This window comes from Chlamydotis macqueenii, chromosome 1 (assembly GCF_036417535.1).
Source record: "Chlamydotis macqueenii isolate bChlMac1 chromosome 1, bChlMac1.mat, whole genome shotgun sequence".
Lineage (NCBI taxonomy): Eukaryota > Metazoa > Chordata > Aves > Otidiformes > Otididae > Chlamydotis > Chlamydotis macqueenii.
In genome coordinates, this window is record NC_141556.1 from 59,808,673 (window position 1) to 59,834,702 (window position 26,030).

The following is a 26,030-nucleotide window of genomic DNA, read 5'->3' on the forward strand; positions in this document are numbered from 1 at the left end:
GGGCTTTCTGGCAGCAAGGGGTCATAAACTGCTAAAACCAAGCTGGAAAAAAGCAGTGTCCTAACTACCCTACCTGTTGGCACTCCCAACATTTAATCTCGAAGTATATTTTAGCAGAGCAGCTTTAGTGGAATTTATAGAAAAGCCCTGTTTGTTTTGTTTTCCCTTCTCCTTTTTTGGACTCGTAGATTTCTATCAGCTGTAGAAATGTAAATGTTGTAGAAGAGCTGGGAGAGTAAGGAAGGAGATTGCCAGCTGCAAGATACGGACAGCCGCCTTATCCCGCAAAGGGCACCGAGGGCTGATTAATCACAGTATCAAACCAGTGTATATAATGTCAGAGTACTTTCCACGGGGTTTACAAGACTTAAGCATGTCTAGTTATAAATTATGCTGGTATTAAAGGCTGGGGACCAGCTGTCCTAAATTTCTAAATAGTCAGCTAAGTCTTTAGATTTACAATTCTGCTCCATCTGGGTGAAGCACAGCCTGCCTACACCTTTTCTTTAATCATACCGTCCCTGTAAAATTAAAACCTCCAGTCGTATGGAAACACAGGCTTTTATTTGGAGCATTGGTACACAAAAGCTTCAGGATGGGTGTTGCTAGTAGAGATCAAGGTTACAATGCTACCACTGGGAAACGCAGGTTCCTACCCTTGCTGTGACACAGACAACCTGTGGGACAGCTTTGCCTCACTGTGTAATCGGGTTAATAGTGATGGGAGCTCCTCAGGAATATGTATTAGTGAACACACTGGAAAAATCAGATGATATTGAGGTGCTAACGGGTCATATAAGTACATATGAGGCAGGGTGTTAAACAGGAGATTGGATTTAGACATGTCAGTGCCTGAATCATTCAGCTTCAAATTGGAGTAGGAGAAGCCCCATGCAAAAAACTCTTTTGGTACTTGAACTGTCTGCTCAAGGTACCACAGCTGAAGTTTAGTCTGTCAGATTGAACTATCGTTTCAGTCTCACTGGCGTAAACAAGGAACAACTCCACTGACTACAGCAGAGTAACATGGAAGAAAAATGAGGTGTGTCTGGCACTTTCATTTTTCTTTGTTGTTGTAAAAAGTTTGATATCACCAACGTCATGATACACCTGGTCTATCAACATCTCAGATCAGTATCTGAGAGAAGTGGAGTTATTCCATAACCTGACACTGGTGTAAATAAGGGAGAGTTTGGCCCACACACAACTAGATTACAATCACAGCTCCAGCACCACCTTCCTTCGCTCTCTGGCCGAGTAACTCCTCTAAGTACATTTCTTCATTTCTATAATAACACCTTTCCTGCATGTTCTGAAGACTAACGAGATTAATACTTTGTAATAAGCTTTAAACATGTTGGGTGCTGCGTGAGTGCTAAGAGTGACTACGATACATAGACCGATGCAGGACACATTCAGAGGAGACTGAAAAACAAATCCTTCAGTCATCTTCTCAGTTTCTGAAAAGGGAGAGGAAGGGGCTAGAAGTTACTGAAGTTACACAGGGCTCTCCAAGGCATGGAAGGAACTTGTTTACAGTATGACATACCAAGCTTGTTAAAGTAACACCAAGTTTGTGCTGATTACAGGATCTAGTTCACTTTTCAGCTATAACCCAGAGAAGTAATCTGCAATTACTTTTCAGGATAAAAAGGAGCGCCACAGCCTGATCCAGTGGCAGGGCACATCTCCTTGGAAGGGATGGTGTGCAGGCTGTCTGTGTGGCAAGGCTTGCCACTGTCTTCTACACCACTATTTGAGTGGTGACCCAGAAATTTTTTAATGCATGTGTTAGCTTTGCCTGAAGTGGTAGTACCTGTGTTCAGTCAGATAGGGCTTAGATCATTCATCTGCTTTTTTGACATCTATATGTTTTTTTTTTCAAATAGATGAACTTCTCTACAGTAGTAGGGATGCAGGTTTTTCATCCAGGACTGGATACTGAACAATAATAACAGTATTTATTTGCCACTTAAAGTGTTCATTTCATACACAGAAACCAATGTGCTTTATTTTTGCAAATCACAGGTAAATAATAGTCACACTCAGGCCTGCTGAGAGGCCTTGGTTAAATCATTTAACCTGCTTGTACATTCATTTTATCATCTCTAAATAGAGATATTGTATATTATCCTCTCATAATATCTATTAGATAATTTGATATTAATCTCTCTTTGAGACCTACCAGTAAAGTGCACTCTGGAAGAGCCAGGCATGGGTTCTGAGTGTTTATTTAAATGAGAAAATTCTGATAATGGTGCCAAAGTAACATAGAAAGTCAGTAAAGGAACTGAAAGGAGAACTCTATCTGAATTCCCTCTCTGTGCCCTGTCTGCACAGGAGAAACTGCAAGGGAAAAAAATAAAATAAAACTTAGCATTCAGCTCCTTTGCCTAGATAAAACTTTAAGCCTTATATGGCCATAAAAATGTACAGAGAAAGAAGGAAATAAAGACCTTGATCTTCATATGAGAAAATTAGAGTTCACATTTGGTTGATGTCACCAAATAAAGAAATCTGTGTTATTTCAGTCCTCCACCAAGAACACACTGTTGAACACAATTAAGGATCTCTCTGCTTTACTGGGCAGCCACACCGCTTCACGCTGTGATCTTGTCGGATCCCACAAGCTAAGCATGACTGGGCTGGGTCAATAGTTGGTGTGAAAATTCCCAGGGAAAGCCATGTCCTGCAGGTGTTGTTGACTGAGGAAAGTGGCCTTCCTCCCTCCATCCTGCGTGCGTGTGTAGGGACGGTGCTAGGGGGCACTGCGCTGCAAGAGATGGCTGCATTTTTTGCGCATGAAGCTGGGTTTCTTGCAGTATCTGAAGAACTCGCTTTTTGCAAAAGGAAAGATGTTAAACTGGGTGTCTTGGTTAAATTCGAGGGGAGAGAATACCTTATGTTTCCGTAGATACTCACTGCAGTTTACATCAGGAGATTATCAACAGTATCCTTTTCCTTCCACAAATCCTACTTGTGGCTGGAAAGCGTCATCCTGGACGTAGCTGTAGAAACTGAGATAAAATCACTTTGGGATATTCTTTCAAGAGGCATAAGATGTTGCTGTTAAGAAAACTAAAGGCAGATTCATTTCCCTTCTGATCACATTTCATTGTGAGGGATGCTGGCCGCTGGCAGAGAGCTACTTCTGATCTGACAAAAGCACCTGAATGTAAGTAGTACAGAAGGGCTTCATCAAACTGCAGGAACTGCAGAGAGAGAGAAAAAGGAAAGGCAGGAAGATAGGAAGGAGGGAGAGGAAAAGAAAGAAAGAGAGAAAGAGAAAGAAATACCCCCCATTACTACCACCACCAGAGGAAAAAACCCTGACACATGTAGTGGCTGAGAATACTCCAGCTCATCACCCTACCTCAGCTGGCTTAAACTGAGCATGGCATGGATGAAGTCAGGAGACTTCAGCCTGCGCTCCAAACAGTCCTGCCACTTCCATGAACAATATATTAATTTTAAAAGCTTCTGAAGTATGGGCATTTTTCCATTTTAACTTTTCCACAGTAACATGGCTTGATTCATGAGCGTGGAGTCTTGCCATTAACATTCTAAATTGTTCAGCTGCCAAGTTGCTCAAAAGCCTCCTCTTGTCGTAAAAACTTGTCTTGAAGTTGACAATCCTCATATCTTTTACACCAGCTCAGCATCACACACTCTAGGAGATATCATTGTTTTTCTGCTTTTATGCATCAGGTGGGAAAGGACAGGTGCTTTTCGGAGCCTTTTTTACAGCACAGTCACGCCATCGTGTAGGGCAGTACAGAGTGGTCATGCATTGCGTTAGCAAAAGATTCTCGTATTTCCTGATTATCTGTTTCTTTTTCAGAATGTCTTTTTTTTTCTGACACTGTCCTTTGAGAACACTGTTTTGTTTAAAATGTTTGTATTTGCTGTCATTTATGAGTGTGAAAAAGGTTGAAAAAACCTCCTCTGTTGTATCAGTGAACTTCATATGCTACTTAAAATAAGAAGGCTGTCTTATTTTTGTCTTATTAAAAATGTCTTTAATTCTATAAATACATAGGGAAAAAAAATTGATCTCTTTCTCTGAGGTTGCAAAGGAATTATGTCACCTTCCCGTCTGCAAGCCAGACATAGGTAACACTCTATTCCATCCCAAGCTTTTAATTAGAGGTACACCATTAAACCTTCATCAGCTCTAACGGTCCTATGCTGTGTTCAGTCTCCAATGATCCTTTACAGATTGTGCTAACAGAGAGTGCCCAGCCTGGGAGCAGACCATAGGCACCATGTGTCACCAGGAGTATTACATTATAAAGGATTATGGAATATGAAATCACCTTCTCAGTCGTGCACGGATCCTCCAGTCAGGCTGTGAAGTGGCATCAGCTGCAGAAGGGCAACCAGGAAATATCTTTTAACAGCCTTATCAAGCTGAAAATGTTTCCTGCACATGACTGCGCTCTTTGGCCCCAGTCCAGCAAAACACTAAGGCACATTTTGAACTTTAAGCACACAAGATGCTCTACTGAAGTCAACAGGACCATTTACATGCACAAAGTTAAATATAAGCTTAAGTGCATTTCTGGATGAGGGCCAAAGGGCTCAGTACCATGCAGGGTTCAAGCCAGGAGGCTGTGATTAGATGGTCTGACAGAGTCCGGGGGGGGGGGAGGGAGGACACGATGTGATTTGCTTGGCTCTACCTGCCTGTGCCTCATTCCAAGCAATTAATTTTCTCTCATTTTTGTTTATAATAAGTTTTTTGCATTTCTTTTACTTTGCTTTCATGCTGCTGTAGCCATTTCCAAATTGAAGTTTTGTTTTTCTTTTTTTAAACCTTTCTAAACTGCATCAATAGCTTTAAGTGACTGAACAAAGAGATTTCAAATAGATGAAGTGCTTCAAATGGTAATAAGAGCTGGTGTTCCCAGAGCTTTGGAGGCTGGCACTAAGCAGAGAAGAGAGTGAGAGCAATTGAAAATCACTTTTCTGTTGTTCCTTTGTATGAACTGGTTTCTGGCTTATGCAATGCACAGTAATTAAAATGACTGGAATGCCTCACATTTTTATGAGTGCTTTAAGCCAGCTCCGTGGCATTGTGGCCAGCAGAGTTCATGAGCAGATTCATGGCTGCAATCAAGATTTGACATTTCTATCAGCGTAACTTGAAGAAGACAATATCTTTGTAGAGGCCTTGGAGGGGAATTTAAGGAAGAAGGAGTAGACACAGAAAAACAGTAACATCTCCCTGCATCAGCTCCATGAGCAGCTATGGGGCAAGCTTTCCTTTCGGCAAGATGAGAGCCTAGAGGTTGGTGTGGTCATCAGAGATCTCATAGCTTTCTTGCACTGTAGCCTTAATGTCCTGCCCAAATTCAAGTGTGGGACAGCACTTACACCTTCTCTACCTCTCACTGTAATATCAGTTACTCATAGTGCCTCCTCCTAAGTACTGTACAAAAAATCTCTTTTTGTGAGAGAGGGTTTTCATTTGAGTATGGGCCGCTGCAGTTGCTGTGTGTATTTGTAGGGGTCCACATTATCTCCCCAGTGTTTAGCAGACAGAACATCTCGCAGACTGGCAAGCCTCTCTTCTCATAGTGGGTTGCTCTCCCTGTGATGATGTTTACTCTGCTCAGCAGTGGTAAGGAAGTATCTTGCTGCTTTTCAGTCCTCCTGGCACAGTTCAGAATTTCATTTTCCTGTTTTCCATTTTTGTCATTGAAGGTGGCTGGCTACTGCATCTCTGGTCTTCCCCCAAGAGCTAGCCTGGCTTCTCACAGTGATGAACTGCCAGGGAGTTAGCAGGAGAACTGAATACAGCCTCTCTTGGGAGGGTATCTGACTGGCCTGAGGATAGGAACTTTTTGGCATGTTGAGCAACCAGATCTTTCTCCCCTCATCTCTTTGGCTCTCACCAGCCTTCTGAGGACACTGACTGAACCCGCTCCCTCATCTCCCAGCATGATCTTTCTCCCCTTCTACACATCAGAGGGCATTGTCAGGATACAGTGGTCTCCACAACCCTGTGTGAGCGTAGGGAGGTAGAGAAAGATCCCAGGCAGGAGACAATAATCCTGTATCTCTTAGACTATCCTGAGGCTAGCAGAGCTGCAGTGCCTCTATATGCAGTAGGCCAGCCAATCCCTAGGATATGCCACTGGTTTTAAAGCATGTTGGAATTCTCTGAAATCACCATAATTGTAAAAAGCAGAAGGAGCAGCACCAAGGGGCTGACATGCCTCTTTTTGTTACATTAATGAGCCTGGAGACAGTGTCAGGCTGTCAGATCTGAAGGAAGGGTCTTCTCTTTACTTGCAGAACAGGTGCAGCTGCAGGAAGAGTTACTGTCCTTTGCCTCTCCCTGCACAACCTGCAAAAATGTCCTGCAAGAATAAGCCGGTCACTTCATCCTCACAGTCCAGCTGTTACTAGTTTCTCACCTGAAACTGCAAAGAAAGGTGTTAGTTACAAGAACAGTCTCTAATGATGAGGACAGTGTCCCAGCAGGGAACAAACTCAGCAATTCCTGTCATGTATGTCAGCACGTGGGTATTAAAAGTGAGAAGCAGTTTCTCTGTGTGGAGATCCCAACAGAGATCATTGCCTTGGCACAGGGTTTTTTTTAAATCCAAATTGTCTCTTTCAATGCTTTTGTTCCTGTCTTCCCAAATTAGTGCTGTATTCTAAACAGCAGCTGACTGCTCACTTATGGCAGGGCCTTCCCACACAGACTCAAGGTCTCAGCCAGTACAAGCTGGAGGGTTTCTGATGTGAGATTTCAAGGACGGATCTCTTTCTTCTCCAGAGCAAAAGGCAGCACTTCTGCTTCCTCACTCTTTTGGAATTTTTCTCCATAAATCTTGGTGTACAGTGTGAGATAAAAGATGAGGAGACGGTAGATCTGCAGCCTGGACTGAGGACTCAGTCATTTATTTATTGTCTTGCTCTTCCTGAGAGAAAAGCAATACGTTCATCAAAGGACCTTTTCAGGTTGGCGGTGTGAGTTCCACACCTAATGTATTAATGTCAGGAGTGAAAAGATCAGTGTTTGATTTAGCACAGATGTGTGAAAATAGTATTCTTTCTCCACTGAAGACAGAGGGAACAATCTACAGCCCGTGTTCCCCTTTCCTTTAATCTGAAAGCCCTTAGTTGTGACTTTTTAATGTGCTTCTGAGGGGTGTTTCAGTGGGGGACGCAGACGCATGGAAAGACATCACAGTGTAATTACAGAACCTTTCTGTTCATTTAGTGAAGAAGCCCAGGTTACCACTTCATTGAGAGTGATAACGGGTATTGTACAGCAAGAGTTAATCTGTAACCAGATACAGCATGGCTGGAGGTGAAGCCAAGAAAGAGGAACACAGCAAACTTCCTCTGTTTTTCCTTTGCACTGAATGAAAGTATCTTTACCAGGGACTGTAGCGCTAGGATTATGATCACATGCTTTATTTGCAGAAGTTTAAAAAAAAAAAGTATCTTCTACTGACAGAGTTCAACTCCTTTTTATTTTAACTCTGTTTGTAGCAAGAGCAACAGTGGGGTGCTCTTCTGAAGAGGAGGCACACGGTGTGGGTAAATGTACTTGCGTGCCACTGGTACTACCCAGAAAGAAGGAGTTCAAATCCATAGCAGAGGCAGCAATGAGAACTACCCGGAGCCTGCAGGAACCAGGAAGGTGTCGAATGCATGTATGGATTACGTACCAGGAGTTCAGCTATGAAGGTACCAAAGATTGAACCTGTGCCCTGAGCAAGAAAACACCTCTCTGTAGCTCTGATCTTATTATAGTCCTACCAAATCTCACCCAGAGATTTGGCCAGGGGTTCAGCATCAGCCCAGGTGCTCCAGCCTGGACTGCTCCAGTGCAGCTAGAATAGAAGGCACTAATCTGTTCCCTCTTATCTCACAGTATAGCTATGGGAATATCTTCCGAAGGCACTGCAATTGTCTCTCCTATTGTTCAGATTAAATGATCTGTTGCTGGAGAAAACCTTATCCCACTGATACTTACAGAAAGTCACTTTTTTTTTCCAAGGAATTTATTGTGCCAAAGAAGCAGGATCATCAAAAAGAGCACAGCCTGCATCATGGAAGGAGAAGGGGCAGGCTAGGAAGGGAATTTTTTACTTAATTTGAAATTGGTTTCCCTATCCAGAATAAACCTTCACCTCCAGACAATTTAGCCTAGAGGGACTAGTATAGTATTAGCTGTGCATGGCTGTAAGCAAATAGCACCACAGAGAGCTGGCTGGAGGAAGCAAAATATTATTTCCAGTGAATGTGAGAGCATTTCCGTCTCCTCCCTGCGGAGACAGAACCTACCTCCTTAACTTAGACAATGCCTCCAACTCCCCTAAGGTGATTCCACAAGCATCAGTGCAATTACTTTAAACAATGATTTTTTTTTTCCACTGAAACTATAATCTGAAGGACGGGTAGACATTGCCATTCAGTTTTATTTTGAGAAAAAGCTTTTGAGTATAAGAAAGAAAAGAGGGGAGAAGCTGGTGCTGGAAAAAAAAAAAAAGCCCTTATCCCATCAGGCATTTTTGGGAAGGAGAAGGGAGGGCAGCTTTCAAAGCCATGCCTATGGCTGCATGTAAGGAATTGTTCTCAAAGGATTCCCTTAATCAGATTCTGCCGAAGATAGGCTGTCTCTCTGTAATTCACTCCATGTCTTATTGTAAGGCCATATGCCCTGGTCACGTGAAGATTTACAGTCTCAAATGTAGTGGTCTTGGAGAATCTAGAAGAATTATGCAAGAAATCATATTCTGTGATAGCTGAGGCCTCACACAGCCGTGCTTTCTAAAGACTGCTTCTAACTCGATGTATGGCCCCTCTAGGGCTTTGTAAGCCCTTTTGGGGAAGAGGGAAGTGGAGAAAAAGGGGGAGCTGCTGATCATTGCCATATGTGAGAAGCATCCCTGTCTGCACGTGGGTGTGACGTCCATGTTATCACAGAGGCTGAGCCCCTGCATAGCCCCCGTTTCCTGTTTCCAGTCAGCAACTTGCTGTTGGAGCAGGAATCCCAGATCACGCTGTACTGCAGTTACAAAAGAGGAAAATGATGGCCAGTGGAGGGGGAAGGGGTGGGGGAAATCCTCTTAAATAGCCATGTAGGATGTCTGGGCAGGGATGTGAGCCAGGAGTCCTCAGAGGCAGTAGAGTAAGTGGGAGTTTAGCAAACAACCATTTTCTTTCTTTGACTCGTGTTCCTCAGAGACCTCAGCACTCCAGTTCTCAGAGCTAATTTTAGCTATTTGTGGTTGGCCTGTTCCTCATGTCCCTTTCCTATCTCTCACACACACTGAACCTTGGGATGCTCTCTGTAGGCTGACAGATGACGTGAAAACCTCTAATCTGCAGGTCAAATATCAGAAATAAAGTGGGATCAGGAAGCTGGAAGCACGATTTGCTTTCTTCCAAATAAGGGAGATACATTCATATTAGAAGTTCTTAGCATACCAAGTTTGTGAGGGTTTTTTTAGTGTGCATGAGGGGAATGACCTATTCTTGAAAATTTTATGGTAACCACTGAAGATGTTATCATCCCACGGACACTGCCTTTCCTATGCAGACTATGACTGACATGCTTTCATTATTTATTGGCACTGCTCTTCTGTAGGAAAACCAAAACCACCTTGTCCCAAACATTGTACTGATACATAACAGGCAGAGCAAGTCCCTGCCAAAGGGCGTAGAGTACATATTAGAGAAGGTTTAAAATGAACACAGTGGAAGTAAAGCTGTGATGCCAGGAGCGAAGGAGCTTGCAGCATGTGGCATTCATACTGTAGACACCATGTTCATATAAGTCTGAGACTAACCTGCTTTACACTCCTGTGTTGATTTGATGTCAATGCTTTGTCTCCCACAAAATTTTCTATACAGTTTGTGATGAATCTGAGGTCCAGAAGCACCACAGAGTGTAAAAGGAAGGTAAAAGGTTTAGGATGACTCCTCCATTTCGACCAAATTTTCCCAGAAACATAAGCAACAAGTGGCACTTTTTCTCCTTCTAAATTTCTTGCGGATTCCCTCTCTTGATCTCCCCTCCTTTCCACACACAAATCTGTAGAGGATGCTCTACAGACCCGAAGCATATGCTCAGAGTGATGTATGTGTGGGACATGGGACAGTAAAAGGGCATATGGACCCTTAAGGGATCTGGAAGAGATGCTGGCTCTGCTCTGTAGGAAAACTAAGTCCAGTGCCTGGAATCAGATCACTATCCTTATTTTCAGTTGATAGAAGGCTTTCATTCAAGTGCAGAATCCTGGGGAGCTGTTTAGGAGGAGAAAAAGGTAGTTATTATTCCCCTCAAGGACAGGAGAGCACTATTCCTTGAGCTGACAGAGGCCAGATTTACGTGACTCATTGGGCAGACAGCTCTGTTTTTGTGTTAGACCGGAAATAAAAGGCTAACTACGGTATCTTGGACAAGACTGCCTGGCAGGAAGCAGTCAGTCTACCGATCACTCTTCTTCATGCCCTGTAGGTATTTCCCAGGTGAGGCTATGCTGCACAAGGAGCTATTTTCCACTCTGCAGACACCCAGCCAGGACACTGTAGCCTGCTTCACTGGTATCAGAGGCATAAACAAGCTGCTTGCAGTAAGTGAGCAGAGCACATGTGGGGGCACAGGGGCCATCGCATGTTGGCTCTGGCTTCCCACAGATTCCTGTGAGCTCTGCCGATTCCTGAAGATCTCCTTCATTTTTAAGAGTGGTTTTGGCAGCTTGCTTCACTTTCAGACAGAGGTAAATCCTGTTCAAACTGAAGGAATGGATGGGGACATCCCCCTTCCGCCCCAGGTTTCCTAATAATCCCTGAACAGATAGACACAGTCATAAGAGTCCTTGAAACTTTATGTGCTTTGCAGGAGTAGTGGGTGTGGTGCCGTGGACACGGCCAGATATATGTGTTGCCCTTCACAGAGTAGCTCACTGTCCTCCAGAGACTGAATATCAACAAAATCCTTCCTGTGGGGACTTCCAGCTCTGCCCGAGCCAGCTGTAAATTCCTTTGAGGCTGAGACTAAGAAAACTGGAATCCTGGGAGGACCTTGGTACAGTCCCAAAACCATTTCCACTGAACCTTCCCAAAAATATGTTTTTTCTGACCCAGGAATGTGAGCTCTGTAACAATGGCAAAGCTGAAGTCCTAGACCATTGGCATTAATTACTGGCTCATTACTTCTTTGTGCTCTGTATGTCTCATCTAATATGAAAATCATTGTCACTCTGGGAGACAGACTCTCTTTTTGTTCCATTTTTGTGTAGCACCTGGTATGAAGGGGATGCCAGTATTTGAGCGGGGTTCTACCTCCATATAAACAAATAAAACAAATAGTGGGACTCCTAGTTTCCATGTTCAACACTTTCTTTTTAGGTTTATTATTCTGGAGTGAATAATTGTAAAGCATCTGAGTTAGTATAGCAACGCTAATGGCTGCTTCAGCCAGGAAATGGCTGAGAAGGGGTGAGAACAGGGACTGGCATATAAATTGCCGTAGCACAGTGGAACAGAAGCCATGAACTCGTTTGGAGTGGCTGAAGCAGGGGATAGCAGAAAGGTAGTTATGTACGCAGAGCTCCTCAGCTGGTCCAAACAAAGCTGGAAGAAAACTGGATTTGCTCTAAGGCAGGTAAAGTTACAGTCCTACCAATCCAGGACAGCCAGCCACCATGACCAGAGGACCTACCAGCTCTCTCCTCGCTTGCCAGAGCTTGTGGTTTTTTGCTTTGTCCCTCATCATCTGTTTGTCCTTTTTATGGGAGTGGTGCCTACCAGTTGTCACACTCTGCACAAACCAGTTGAAAAGTTTTGCTCCCCTACTGTAACAAGTTCCCTGCACAGTTTTTGTGCTTCCTTGCACGATACAATTTATTTTCTGAGCATTTGCAGACTTCCCATTTTAAACACAGAGGTTCTGGAGGGACATAACACCTCTTGGAGCAAATGCATTCCCCAAAAGCCTTCTCCATGATGTTGTGGACCCAATTGTCAACACTTTTGCCTCCAAGGATGGAGAATGCAATCCAGGCCTCCCTCCCATGCTGTGGTCTTTCGAAGCTGTAAAGTCTCCAGCAAGCAGGCAGCCAGAATAGCCACCAGCATGCTGGGAAGGGCATGTCAAGGGTGGGAAAGAAGATTCGCTGCACCACATTGTGTTTCAGGCACGCTTAGTTGGCAGATGGTCCCTGAGGACCTAAAAATATGCCATACATGATGGTGTATGTTTAGGGCAGCTTCTGGGATACTTGCACTCACACTGATACAGGTAAGGCAAAATGATGCAGCTGCAGGCAGCTCTTAGGGGTGCTCTTCCTTCTCACCCTTGTCAGCAAAGTTTGAGCAGAGCAGAGAACCTAGCCCCACATCACACCACTTACACACACCAACCTCTCTGCCTCTTCCTCCCTGCCATAGTAGGAGGGTGGGTGTTTCAGTGAAATTTTCTCACCAGGGTGAGGAAAATGGCAGATAAAGAACAGCCAAGTGCTGTGCCGTGCTCACACTCTTCCTTGCATCCTAAACTAGACCCACAGACTGACATGAATGATCGTATTCACTTGTGCTCACATGAAATACACACAAGCCCAGAAGGGGGGAAGGCTGCCAGGGCTGTTCCCAGCTTTAGAGCAGCCCTTTGACAGGACCGGACTTTTAAATTTCTTTTTTTTCTCCCCCCTGCCCCAGATGAGAGGTTGGTCAACACCACCCCTAAACTCACCTCCACCCCCAAGCAGCTGTTTTGCCAAAGGGTGGAGAAGCAGAGCTCCTGATTGAGGGTGGAGCAGTTTGAAGGGGAGGAAAGCAGTGACTTCACTTTTTATTAAGTAATAGCAGAGCAGGGTGTGCGTCACTCTGAAAAACAAGACTTTGGGTGGGGGCAAAGGCTCTCTGCAGCGTCTTACGAATGGAGCCTTCCCCTTTGTGGGAAATAAGCAGAGCCCTGAAAGAGGCTCTGAAGAGGGAATTCAGAAAGTCAAAGATGGAGTATGTTATAAGGGGGATTCAAGGGGGATTCAAGGGGGATCCAAGAAGAGCACCAGGGTGAACAGGCATGTGATGGTGAAGGTCGTTTGGGCTAGACTTCAGAAAACACTTTTCTCCCGGGGGGATGGAGGAGTGTGGGAATAGAACAAGTTCATGTGAATGGAATAGCATGAGAATGGATTCAAGTCCATTGTGAATAAAATGGGAGTGAAAGAGTGGGCTGGACACAGTGCTGCATCCAGCCCTTGGCCAGGGCGAGGCAGGGCAGGGCAGCATCAGGGAAAGAACTGCTGGAACCTGGTCAGCCTTGGCTGGAGCACCAGTAGCACCACAGCTCAAAATGCCCTGCAGCCTTCTCTCACTCATGTCATTGGCCCGCTCTCTGTAAGGAATCTGAAACTCTTGGAGTGTATCTGGCTTGTCCTTTCCATTGTGCCAATACACCATTTACTATGCAAACAGGGCAGCTCCGCCAATTTTTATACCAGGGAGGATTCTTGCCCTGGCAAGGCAATTTTTTGTAGACATAGTGGAGCTTCTCAAACAGCACAACGGGGGTCAGCTTCCATGAGAGGGTCCATGTACAAATACCGTGGAGGATGCTGGGAGAATAGACAAAGGTATCTTTCATGGAGAATTAGCTGCAATAGGACTGCTGTTCTTAGGTTGGCAACAGCCTCTTCTCAGTCCTGTATAGTGAACGACTATTGTAAGATCTGGTTCTGTCTCTCCAAGAAATCCTTTCCTGGCAGCTGAGTCCTGCAGGGCTGTATAGTCAGCCTCAGGCCAGTCTGTAGCTGTGTTCCCCAGCTGGCTTCTGCCAGTCCTGACTACTACTGAAGGAGTCTCTCAGGTTGAGAGCAGTCTGGTATGTTGGAGATCATTCCAGGCTGTTCACACCATCATAAGAGTTAAAAGCAGTCTTAGAGTTCAAAGGCTCCAAATGTAACAAACATTTTCGTACTGCTCATACCACTTATACTGGTCTGAAAATGCAGTTTGCAGAGTGGCCATCAGAACAGAAGCTGTTTCACAGATGGCTGTGGGCTGCCCATAAAAAGCCTTCCCGATGGCTGTGGGCAATGCTGATGGCATGATTACAGGGTTCCTCTGGCCCTGCTTACAGTAGGGACATAACCAAAGCCACTTCTTTCCTCTCCTAGTTCTCCCAGGTGAAACTCAGAACACCTTGACACCATATTCCAGAGACATGACAGTGCGGAGGCACACCTATCTAGCATTCCTCTAGCTAGCACAGGTACCAAAGTGCAGTGCACCGGTGCCTGCGTGTGCTTCACTTGTTGGCTTTTTACCCAGGATCTTGCCTGGGCATGTTTGACCTGTCTTGAAGTCCAGGCTGTTGTGTTTGGACTTGTGCTACCACTCAAATTAATTATTTTCTATTGTTCCTACACACTTTCACATACTGCAACGACACATGATGAGCATGTCTCAGCTGCAGTCAAGAATTCAGGCTCTGCTTAGCAGAGGTGTAAAAAACTATTAGGCTGTCAAGTGTCCGGGCTCTTTATCTATCTTTTTCCTATATATAAACTTAGACCAAGCTCCCAATGGCTCGTCCTGCAGACTTTCCCTAGAGACTCACCAAGGTTGCAAAGAACTCAAACACAAGCAATAAGCCCCTTTCCTCATCTCTGCCTCAAGTATATGAGAGAGGGGAAAGACAAAAAAAATGAAGGAAGCAATAAATGTACCCTTTCTGACAGACTGAATGACAGCTGCAAGGGCAGAGTTCAATTTCTAAGGGTCACTAATAAACAGAATTTTGTGTTCCCACTCCAAACCTGAGAAAATTAAATTAACTGAGTGTTCAGAGAGCTCTACTTCCTTGCTCACAAATCATAAATGGCTTAGCAGAACAGCACTGTTTTGGAGATAAAGAAGAAAAGGGCAAAGGAACATAAACAAAATATCAGGTATCCACCCGCTCCCCCAGTGATACTTGCCAAAGTCCTCTCTCATTGCTTACTGACACAACTGCTACAGCAGACCATGGCTTCCCCCTGCTCTAGGAACGCTCCACTCACAGCTGGCAGTTTTGGGGTACTGCCACTCACCTGCTGGGTAGCAAAGGCTTCTTCAGAGCTGGAACTGAGCTGGGGTGGGAACCCCTGACCAATCCCTCTGGCTTGCTGCTTTTTGTAGCCATTCTAACTCTGTTAGCATCTCCTCTTACTGGCTTCAGCTAAGCATCCCCCATGGCTTGCAATTCAGCTAGCCACTCCTCGTCGTCAGTAAGTCCTGGCTTTTTGTTGCTCAAAGACAACTTCTTAAACAAACTTTCCTTTCCTAGTTTGCTATATTTTTATTTCCCAAGACTGCAAATGATTACATGAAGCTAAGGTTGGTCACCTACTATGGGCACAGCTAGTCCCAGCTTTTCACACCTTTTGAAATTCATATTATCCTCATTTTTATTATGAGATTGTTGTTTTCTTACACAAATTCTTCTATATGTGGTAGCATATAAAAATCAGAATGTAGGCCTTTTCAGCTCCTTTTCTCTCCAACTGAGGCCAGGAGAGCAGTCCTGCCCTTCTAGCTCTCAAACCCTCTGGGCCTACTTGCCGGCAGGCCAACAAAACATAAAGTAAAAGATGTTGTCCAAGTTAGTTCTTTATGTCCTGCGGTCAGCCTAATCATCTCATTAGGACTCACCAAAAAAATAATAGTTGTCCTATATAAGCCTCAAGACAATCCTCTGTTTATAATAATTTAAGATCCTACTGTTATATCTGTGCCCCAGACAAATGAACTCAGAAAGCCTAAGAGATGCTAATGAGTTGTAACCAGTTCCAGTGCTTTTCCACCCCTTCCCTGTTTTCTTAGAGTGGGCAATATTCCTTTCTCAAACCAAGGGAATTAGTAACACTAATGACTGAATGTATCATCCTTGCATGCTGAGCGTGACTCACAAAGTCAATATGGCCTCAGCAGCCGAGAGGAACAATGCGGTGTGTTGTCAGTTACTCTTTTTGGCTACGCCATCACTGGAGCCCAGAACAAGGGCAATGATGTCATGGCCATAGGCTTAATGTGTAAGTAATATATACAACACTACAAACTCTCTGTGATCTATTACTTCCACACTAACGTAACTAAGGGCATATATACACAATTAGTTGCCGGAGCCAAGAATAAGTCACTTAGAACAGATTATTTTATTTCAGGCTTTTAACAAGAATACTTCTCAGTCCCAGCAGGCTAGTTCTGGAGAGGCAGTACCTAGCTCAACATTGAGCTATATAATTTAGTCAAGATCTCAGCTATAAAGACAGAAGTTTGGAATGTAGAAATGGGCAGACAAGAATCTCACTAAGAAATAGCTTACATTTTTCTGACAATTAACCATTGTTGCAAGTATTTACATTTAAAAAAAAAAAAAAAGTAAGAAAAATCTCTGAGGCAGAGAAAGAAATTATTCCCAGCTATTTTCAAGAAAATTACTTTGAAGCCTTTCGTGCACTTGTATTTGAACAAGGCTTTTCTCCATTAGCCTCTGAGTGGAGGGGGGTTGTTCCTTCCTTTCAAAAATGTGTTATGTGTATTTAGTGTCCCTCAGAGGAGCCAGCGCAGGAGAGGGTGTAGAGGCTAAGCATACAACGACATTGTAATCAGAGGCCAGTCAGTGGGTCACGCAGACAAGCTTGTACTAGCTTTAAACTATCTCACGTGTGTGCTGATAACCGTAGCCATGGAGTTCATGGTAAAGCTATTAGCAAGCGTACTCCCCCAGGGAACTGGGCAGGTTTTCCAGCCTGCGCCGAGCTCTGAGCTGCTACAGCTATGCTGCTATTAGCACCCAGCTCGGGTAGCCTGAGCTTAGCATGGATGGGACTACCTGAGCACTTTCTGCAGGGATAGCTGCGCCAAGGGTGACAGTTCCCTGCTTTATAAAACTCTTCCCTAATGTACTGCCAGGTGGCCTGCTGCAGCCTCCGGTGACAAGGCCTGCCTGTGTCCCATATTATGGGCCCCTTTCATCGTTTGCTGGATTAATCCAGGATTCCTCTGCCCAGCAAAACAGGGGAAGCCCTGAGAATTCATAACACAAAATCTTATCTCAAGGGAAAAAAACAGAGGCTTGTGTGTAGAGGCTTGTTGAACTACGCATTCCTGCAATAGTTTCCCAACGTTGAGTACCAATGGGACAGTCACACACGTTGCTGCGTGTTCCCAGCAGGCTGAAACCTTTATCTGCTGGGCAGGCTGGGGCTGGAGCCCTGCCAGCCTCCCTGGAGACCAGCTGTGGCCCCGTAGGTTCCTGTGCCCCTGCACTGGGCAGTAGATTGGCGGAAGCTGGTGCAAAGCTGCCTGTCTGATTAAATTTGTTATTTTGCAAAAGGATTTAGCTTTGTTTGCTGGTTATTACTAAAGAAAAATCCTAAGCTGCTGCTTTAACCTGTGTTAAACCATTCACGGGGTGAAAGAATCTGGTTCCTTTTCTTCCAAGTGGTAAACAAGGAGCAGAGGCCTAAAAGAAGGCAGAGAAAACAACAAAAAATAATATTTTTATTGCTAAAAGGCTGCCACATCAGAGGGGTTACTGAACTTGGCTTCTGAAAAAAAATCTGACAATAGGTCATCAGCCACCATCTCAGACATACTCCAGCTCCCACGCATACCTGCTATCTCTTCAGGGATGTGCTAATAAGCCCATCCAGAAGGGTCTGTAGAATATAAAGTTGATGAGAGATCGTCACATATTTCATAATTTTTTCCTGTGTAAACAAATGAAAGGAAGCCAAATTAAATAAACCACTTTTTCCAAAACAAGCTTTCTCTATACAAGATTTGCTCTGGTTTAATTGAGCTTGTGGCTGGCTATTAGTTAAAACAATAAAATGTTATCTGTTGAGAACATTTTAGGTCAGCAGGGACTGGTAGGCTACAAAAGATGAAGACTGTAAATGTATAGTTTGAGCACCAAAACTACACTCAAATAATATTATAGTTGCAAAGCCAGGAAGTGCCTACAGGAAATGCCCTTACAAGGGTTGCTACTGAAGTTTTAATTTCCCCTCTCTGAGCCCTGCAATGTAGATAATTTCTTACACAGGAGTTCTGCCTCAGAACTTTTGCGATTAAAAAATATTAATATTTCATACTTAGCTTTAACCTTCTGCTCAGTGGATGGACCTAGATCTTCTCTAATCCACAGGATTTAAACCATGCTCTGAGAGCAGAATGACCAAAACTCCATTTGAGTTCATGGCATTCAGCAAGATATCATATCTAACAGCTTCAGAAACATTAACAAATTTGTTTTTACAACATTATGTGTAAACATTATGTGTTTTGTAGATGACAGGCTGTCTGCTCAAAACAGCAGTCAAAAGATTTTGTGTACCTGATACAGAACGGCAAGGACTTGGGCAGTTTCTAGCATGCTACAGCACTTTATATTCAAAGCACAAAGCCCAGATGCAGTTGCAAGTGTTCAGTCCCTTTTGCAAGTCGGCTGTGGTTCAGCTATTCAGGGGCTCTGGCTTCAATGCCAGCTTCAGTAGCTTGCACCCCTGTCGCCAGAACCCATGCCTTCCCACCCTTGCCCTACAGCAAATCAACTCCTCACAACAGACACAGGGCTGTTTGTGGGCTTGTTCTGCAAATAGGATCTGGGAATCAATTCATATTAAAAATAACCCTTCTGGGTCTCAGAGAACAGTCTGGGACTGGAGAGTATGTCAGGCACCCAGAGAACAAGGGATAGCCATGTCACGATCACCCGTGGGAAATCTGGCACAAAGTAACTTGCCCAGCATCACACTTGGAGCTGTGAGGCAGTCAGGGACACCAGCCAGCTCTGCAGGGCAGCAGTCCATTGCTTCAGTCCCATGATGACTCTTGCTCCTTCTGCAGTCCTCTGCCTCCTCCAGTAACCACTGCCATCTACTTTCCACAGTGTATGAGGCAGAGGGTACTGCAGAAAACTGCTGCGAGGCTTTTGCAGCCATGAGTAGCCCTCAGAGCAGCTCCCTCCTGCTCATGGACCAAGAAAGTGTCCAGAGAAACAACAGTCTGTGTGCTTTGAAATGAAGACAGACAGCATCATGACCCATCTGCACAAATGTTGCCCGGGTAACTTTAATCCCGGATTTCCTAAATTTTTAAGCACTCGACTCCATAACCATTACAAAGTTTTTATGCAGGCTTTTTATGTGCAATATGTGTCCTCATTTAAAGTAAAAAAAAAAACCTGGAGTACAAGAAGAATGAGTAAGGGAGGCGATAGCTATCTGGGCAATGCCAGGGATTGGAACAAATGGTTTCTTCTTGCTCTTTATGCTAGATTATTTGGAGATAAAGGATTTTGGAATGATTGCCAGCAAAGTCTCCCCAGTTTCAGAAGCTGATTGTTGTTGTAAACTGCAGAGCTGAACTGGCTGTTGGTTACTCACAGAAAAGCTTCCCCATGTAAAGTGCTATTTTCTGTTGGGAAGTGAGATGGTTGCTGTGATGTTCAGCACAGGCTCCTTCGTAACCCATGACTGCTGCAAATATGGGAATCAGTGACTCCGTTGGACACGCAGAGCATGCATGAACAGGCTTTGCTCCATGTCACTGCCTACCAAAATCCTTTTTTTTCCTCTCTTATAAGCAGAAATACATAAAAGATGTGACAGTTCCTCTTCAAGTATTGCCATCACTAGGATGGTCTGGGAGATGCCACTACTGACTTCTACACAGGTTTGTCTAGCTCCCTCCAGTAGGACCCAGTCCCAGGCAAAAGTTAAAGAAATCTCAAGGCCTTTCTGACATGAGATACATGGGATATCCTCTTGTCTCCTTACCTGAGACCATTTCAGCAGAGGATGGGACAGCAGTGTCATCCACTTTGCTTGTTTTCCTGCACACCAAGATAGCTTTAGTGAAGATTTGTGTAACTAGAATGGCACAGAGCCAGCTACTGGAGGGGCCAAAACCTGTCACAGAAAGACTAGCTGTTGTGAAGTTCACTGAAATAACAGACTCAAACTCCAGCTGAGTCATCCTTAAAATAGTCTTCTCTGGCTTCCTTCTTCTGTTGCATCAGATCCAAGCTCTTCATTCTCAATTTTTAGACTCAGAATATCTGTGCCTTTCCCCTCCCAGCACTACCCCAGTCTACCTTTGTTTTATTTGAATTACCTTCTGAGGCTTACACTTTTCTCTTTGTGCTGTGCTGCTTCCCCCTCTCCCACTCCAGAATCCATGCAACAAACTCAGCCATGGCCTGACTAGCTATCTAAGGGTCCTGTGCAGTGGAAAGCCATCGTGGAACATACTGTGTTGAGGCAAAGTGAGAGCAACTCACTTTCTGGAAGATTATCTGCAGTTAGCAGATAGGGTGCACATCCAGGCTAATCCAGCAACATACCAATCCCACTTATTCTAAGCCATGCCACTTCTTGTCAAAAAGCATTCTATTGGGTGGCAGCTGCATCGTTAAAGATGTATTTCAGATGTGGGAGACTTTGCATACTTTTTCTAACTGAAACAAGTAGCTCTTATTTCCCATACAATATGCAGCCTTCTCGTTCTCTTTCCAGAAGCTCCATAAAAGACCCAATCAACTGTTTTCCACATTGTTTGATATTATATGCCCTTCATCTATATTTTTTTGTTATTATATCTGCCCTTATAGTCTGCAAGATACTGAAAGCCAAGCTTAATACTTTGGTTTTCTCTAATTACCTCTATGTAATTTCTGTGTTAGTGATAAAAATAGCCATAAAGATAATAATGCAAATAGCTGGAATAATGATAACTATAAGGTGAGTGTTAGAATTACTCTTGAAATCGGTCTTAAATTTGAACAAAATTTAATAATATCCCTTATGGAGAAGCCAGAAGCACTCTCCTCCTGCAGGATGAAAGGAGCTGAGGAATGTGCTGGCTGGCATTGAATCCCTCTCCTCTTGGGCCTTTAATGGGTTTCCTGCTCCTGTAGGTTCAAAGAGCAATTACAGTCTCCGGTAAAAGTACAGCAAATGGAAAACAGATTCTTTGGCTTTCACTAAAATGCCAAGAGAATAAGTAACCAAAAGATGGAGGACTCAAAGTCACTTCATTGCAGCAGTTTACTGAGCTGAAGGGAAATTTCCCCCTGTTCACCCCCAAGGCCAGAGGAAGTCTCCACCACGGGAGTTGGGTGGTGGGAAGCCAGTGACAAAGCTGTGTTCACACCCATCTTCCTGCTTGGAGGGGCTTATACTGGAGGACAGAGATGATACCAGGCTGCTGGAAACTGCCTCTGGGGTCCAGCTCCTTCCCCTCTTTGTTGGGGGGTTGTTTTGTGCCTTTGAATTGGCCATCAGAGAGGAACAAAAGCAAGGTCTGGGGAGATGGGATGGTGGCAAGGGCAGGGCAGCTTCCTTCACTACAGCAAGTCATCATAAGGGTATGTGGAGGTAGGTATCCAGTACAAGGCAGCTGGATAAACAGATAGGGGCTGACTGAGGAACCAGCCTTGGCTCTCACCAGCCTGACAGTGGCAATGCTGGCTAGCTCATCCAGGGAAAACAGCCACGTGCCTTGTGCAGAGGAGGAAAGTTGTGAAGGCAAGTGATGGAATATGGAGGAAACATTCCCTCAGATCCAGGACAATCCTTCCAGAGAGCTGCTGGGTGTGTAGTATGTTGGGTTAATAAATCAAGAAAGATTCATGGGCGTGAGTGCTGTGAGCAGCATACTAATCTCTTGTGTTAATCTGCGTAGGCCACACAAGATGGCCTCCAACAGGGCAGCACCGCCCAAGTGTTTCCTCAGGGGTCTGCGCAGTCAAGTGCTTAAGGTTAAAAATGAAATCCGCAGGTACAGCAGGACTGGATTTAGGACCAGAGGAGCATATGTTTTTTCAGATCAGAGCTTTGATATAATAAAAACCAGAGGTTAATTAACAGAACGTAGAATAAGTACATTGTCTGTACAAAAGGCAGCCTTGCACAATTCTTCTCTCTTACACCTGGCTGTAGGAAATGCATTCCCGTGATCAGTAACACCTGCAGTATTAACACACCATGGCACCAGAACATTGTGAGAGGCTTCTCTTCCCTCTTTGAGAAAAGCTATTGCTTTACCAGTAGGTTTCTGATTTGGTGTTTAGTAAACTATGCCACACAGGGGAAACTAAATAAGCCTGTCTGAAGTGAAAAGCCCTTCAAGTTGCTTTGCATTATGTTTCATTTCCAACTCAGATTACTTGAGATTAAATCCTATCGCGGATGGCAGAGAGAAATAACTAAGTCATCCAAGCATCAACAATAATACCAACTTTGTGCTCAAACAAGGATGCTCAGTATCCAGTGACAGTACAAGTAGGTCACCCAGCCAGCTTAGCAACCAGAGGAGCTTCACCATTAGAACTTACTTCTGGCATTGTTCAGTCACACTGCACATGTATGGGATGTAGCTGAACCCTGCAGTTTCTCAGGTGTAGAGAGGAAACCGTATCCTCATAATTACACAGTTGTGAAGTAATAATTGCTAGAGATTTCCGTGGTCATCTTATATTACATATTGATGCTTCCTCTAGTTTTCCTTACTGTCTACAAAGGAAGAAGGAATCCATTCTCTCTTTACCATATAGATGTGTAATTCCCCTTAACCTAACAGGAACCAAAAAGAAATTGGACCCTAAAGAGGAGTGGTGAGGAAGAGATGGATGAATAAAAGACCTCTTTGTAAAAGCTCTGACTTGGATGTGTGAGGTGGTTTTAATCTCTGACCTCCTGCTAACAGACATGGACTACAGGCAGAGAGTTTAGATATGAAATATCTGAATCCAGAGCCATGCGTGTTTGGACAGTGAATGTTTTTGGTTTGGACCCATCTTTTCACACCAGGAAGAAGGACTTGCAGTTAAAGTAAAATTAAAGACAGATTAATTTAATTTGTTCACCTTTTGAAACTCTTCCAATCTATCTGGGATGGGGGGAGAAGACTGTGGTAATTAAATATTATGACAGAATGCCAAGTAATTTTTTCCTAGAAAAGGATGTTTTGAGTTAACAGGTTTGGACAACATAAGGTGAAAGTGGCCTTTTGCCACTATGGTTTGTTTGGGTCTGTAGACACCACCTACTAGTACCAGCTTCACTGTTTCTCTACTCCAGGCCTCATCACTTTTCCTTAAGCTGCATGATCAACTTGAAATTTCAGTTTCTGTAGGTAACTAAAGAAGCAAAGTCAAAATGGGAAGGGAAAAGTAATAGTTTGGAGCTTCCAGTACAACAGAGCCACCTTGCCTTCCATGAATGCCTAATTCCTGTTTGCACACAATCTTTCCTTTATCAACCCCATACTGTCATATACAGTCTTTTTAGTGAATCACTGTGAGTGAATTTAGGAAACCATTCCCCCAGTGCTGCTTTAGAAATGTCTAGTAATGGTAAGGCTCTGCTACCTTCTGGACTTTTCAGTGCCAAGGATAGAACAAAGGACTTCTAGGTGGGTGGAAAATCAGCTGGACTGAAAGGACAACAACGATCAAATCTGCTCACAGCCAGTAACAAACAGTGTACTCCAGAGGTTGATTCTGTGTTCATATGCTTCAGTCTTCAACAACAACCTGGATAACACAGAAGTGCACCCTCAGCATATCTGTGGAAGATGCAAAATTGTGACATCTGACTGACAGAACAAATGACATCTCCATCTGAGAGGGACCTCAAACACCTAAAGATTGTGCCAACAGAAACCTCATGAAGTCCAGTAGAGAGAAACGCAGAGGTCTGCACCTGAGGTGGAATGACTTCTTGCATCCCTACATGTTGGAAGCAAACACTGCTGGAAAGTATCAGGAGGTTGCAGTGGGTGTCAGACTGAATGAGCTGACAGTGCATTGTCACTGTAAGGCAGCTGTATTCTCCACAACATTAGGATGAACATGGCTGGCAGGTCTAGGAAAGCTATTTTCCCTGCTGCTTGACACTGGTGAGATTGGATATGACATTGTCCAGTCTGGAGCCTCTTCATTGCTGGGAGAGGGATGTGAAAAAAACTGGGGAGTATCCAGCAGAAGGCTACCACAGTGGTCAGAGGCCTGGAGCACATGATCAGCAAGGGTAGGTTGAGGCACCTTGGCTTGTTTAGGCAGGTGAAGGGACGGCTAATCTAATAGCCTACAGCTACCTGAAGGGTAATTACAAACATAACAGATCCACATTCTCCTCAATAGCATCAGATGATACAACATGGGACATTGAGCTGGACATTAAGAAAAAAAAAATCCTATAAGGGTACTGCAGCATTGGAATAGACAGCACACAGAGATCATAGAATATCCAATTTAGGTAGTTTTCAGGACTCAGCTGTTCAAAGTTAGGGCTGACCTAATGATGTGTTGGCAATAGTACTTCTGTGAATAAGTGGGTGGACTAGATGACTTCTACAGCTGTTTCAACCATTATATCTATTGTTCTGTGATTCTTTACGGTCACAGTCAATGAATTTGACAAGGGGATTTCCCAAAGCTCACTGCCCAGATAGATTCATGTCCTAGCAGACATGCATCATTGCATGCTTGACAGCCATTTTTCTTCTAAAATACAGTGAGCAGCATTATAGTTAGATTTCCTCATGCCCCACATCATGATTCTCATTTGTTTTGCTGGCTATAGATTGGACATTGATCATGCTTAGGTAGAACTTGAGTCTGCAATGCATATGCTCATTGAGAGTAATATTTGGATCAGCTGCACAATTGACCTCTTTTCTCTAATTAGTCCTTAGAGGGAGCCTTACCAGGCAGTAACATAGGAATTCAAAAGCTTACCCTTAAGTCAGGTTTTGAGAGCAAGGTCAGAGCTGCTTTTGATGATCAGAGACATCTTTTAGATTTTCTCCTTGGTCCTGTGAAGCTATAAAGACATTTTCAGAGGTATCCAGCCACAATGAAGACATGCTACCCCAAAAATCCTGAAGCAAAAGACCAATTGTCTTCAAATAATATTTTGTCATCTAAAACATCTCTGGAAGCCCATGTCTGTGTTCCCAGATGTATATACCATACCTGTGAGCAAAACGCTCTATTCAGGTGACAGGAATACAAGAACCATTCATTTGCTTTGACAACTAAAATGCTAATGCTTTGTCCTCTTTTTACCAGTCTAGTCTCTTATCATAGAGTAGTATCCTATGATAATCTTGCCTACATACACAGAATGATGACAAACAGCCAGCTATGTCTAAATCTGGTAACAGCCAGATCACAGTCAATGATCCTCTAGCTGAAAAGGCTGAGTGGTATCAAGGAAAAACCCAAAGCCAAAGTGTTGCATTTTAACAACGAATGCAAAAGCTTTACTCCATTGTTTATGATGAATGAATCACAAGGACTCAGAGAACCACTAGTTAATTTGTAATAATATTTGTGAATCAGAAAAGGGACAGTCTTGTGGTTAAGGCTGAACTGACATTCAGGATGTCTGGGTCCAATTCCTAGTCTAGTATAGATTTTCCTTTGTAAGCATTGGCAGGCTGCTTAATCTGTCTCTCATCCTCAGTTCTTTGCCTATAAAATGTTTCCTTTCTTTGCCTTTTTGGCTGTCTGATCTGTTTTAGTTCTGAAGTATTTCTGTAGTTTCTGACATCCAGGAAAGTACAGAATAACATGTATGATGTAACAAATTGTGCTTTGAGCTACAAATATCTCTAAAATAGCCCACAGGCTGGATGTGTTCACTGCAGCCAGCTAACAAACATACAGCTGAAGAAACCGGCCTGGACAAGGGCATAGTTAGCAAACAGGGAGACTGCATTCAAAAGTAACGTTTATAATTAATTCTGTTAAATGCCTGCTGCTACTGTAACCATTGAAACTAATACCAGCACAGACATCTTTACTACCATTTCATCCAAACCCATTTTAAGTGATGGTACAGGTTTCCATTGGTATTTATATCACCTGCACTGCAGCGAAAAAACCCAAGTACTTGTTTTCTAACCACCAAATGTGAAAAAGGAATTTTATGTTTGACATTTTAAAATATTCTTTACAAATTGCAACATTCAAATGCTTATCAGTGATGTCAGCC

At 43.8% G+C, this 26,030-nt stretch overlaps 1 protein-coding gene across 2 annotated transcripts in view; it reads left to right on the top strand.

Moving 5' to 3' along the window:
- Positions 1-26,030, top strand: part of SYN3 (synapsin III) — a 204,293-nt gene that overhangs the window by 114,985 nt on the left and 63,278 nt on the right. The gene's annotated exons all lie outside the window — the stretch shown is intronic.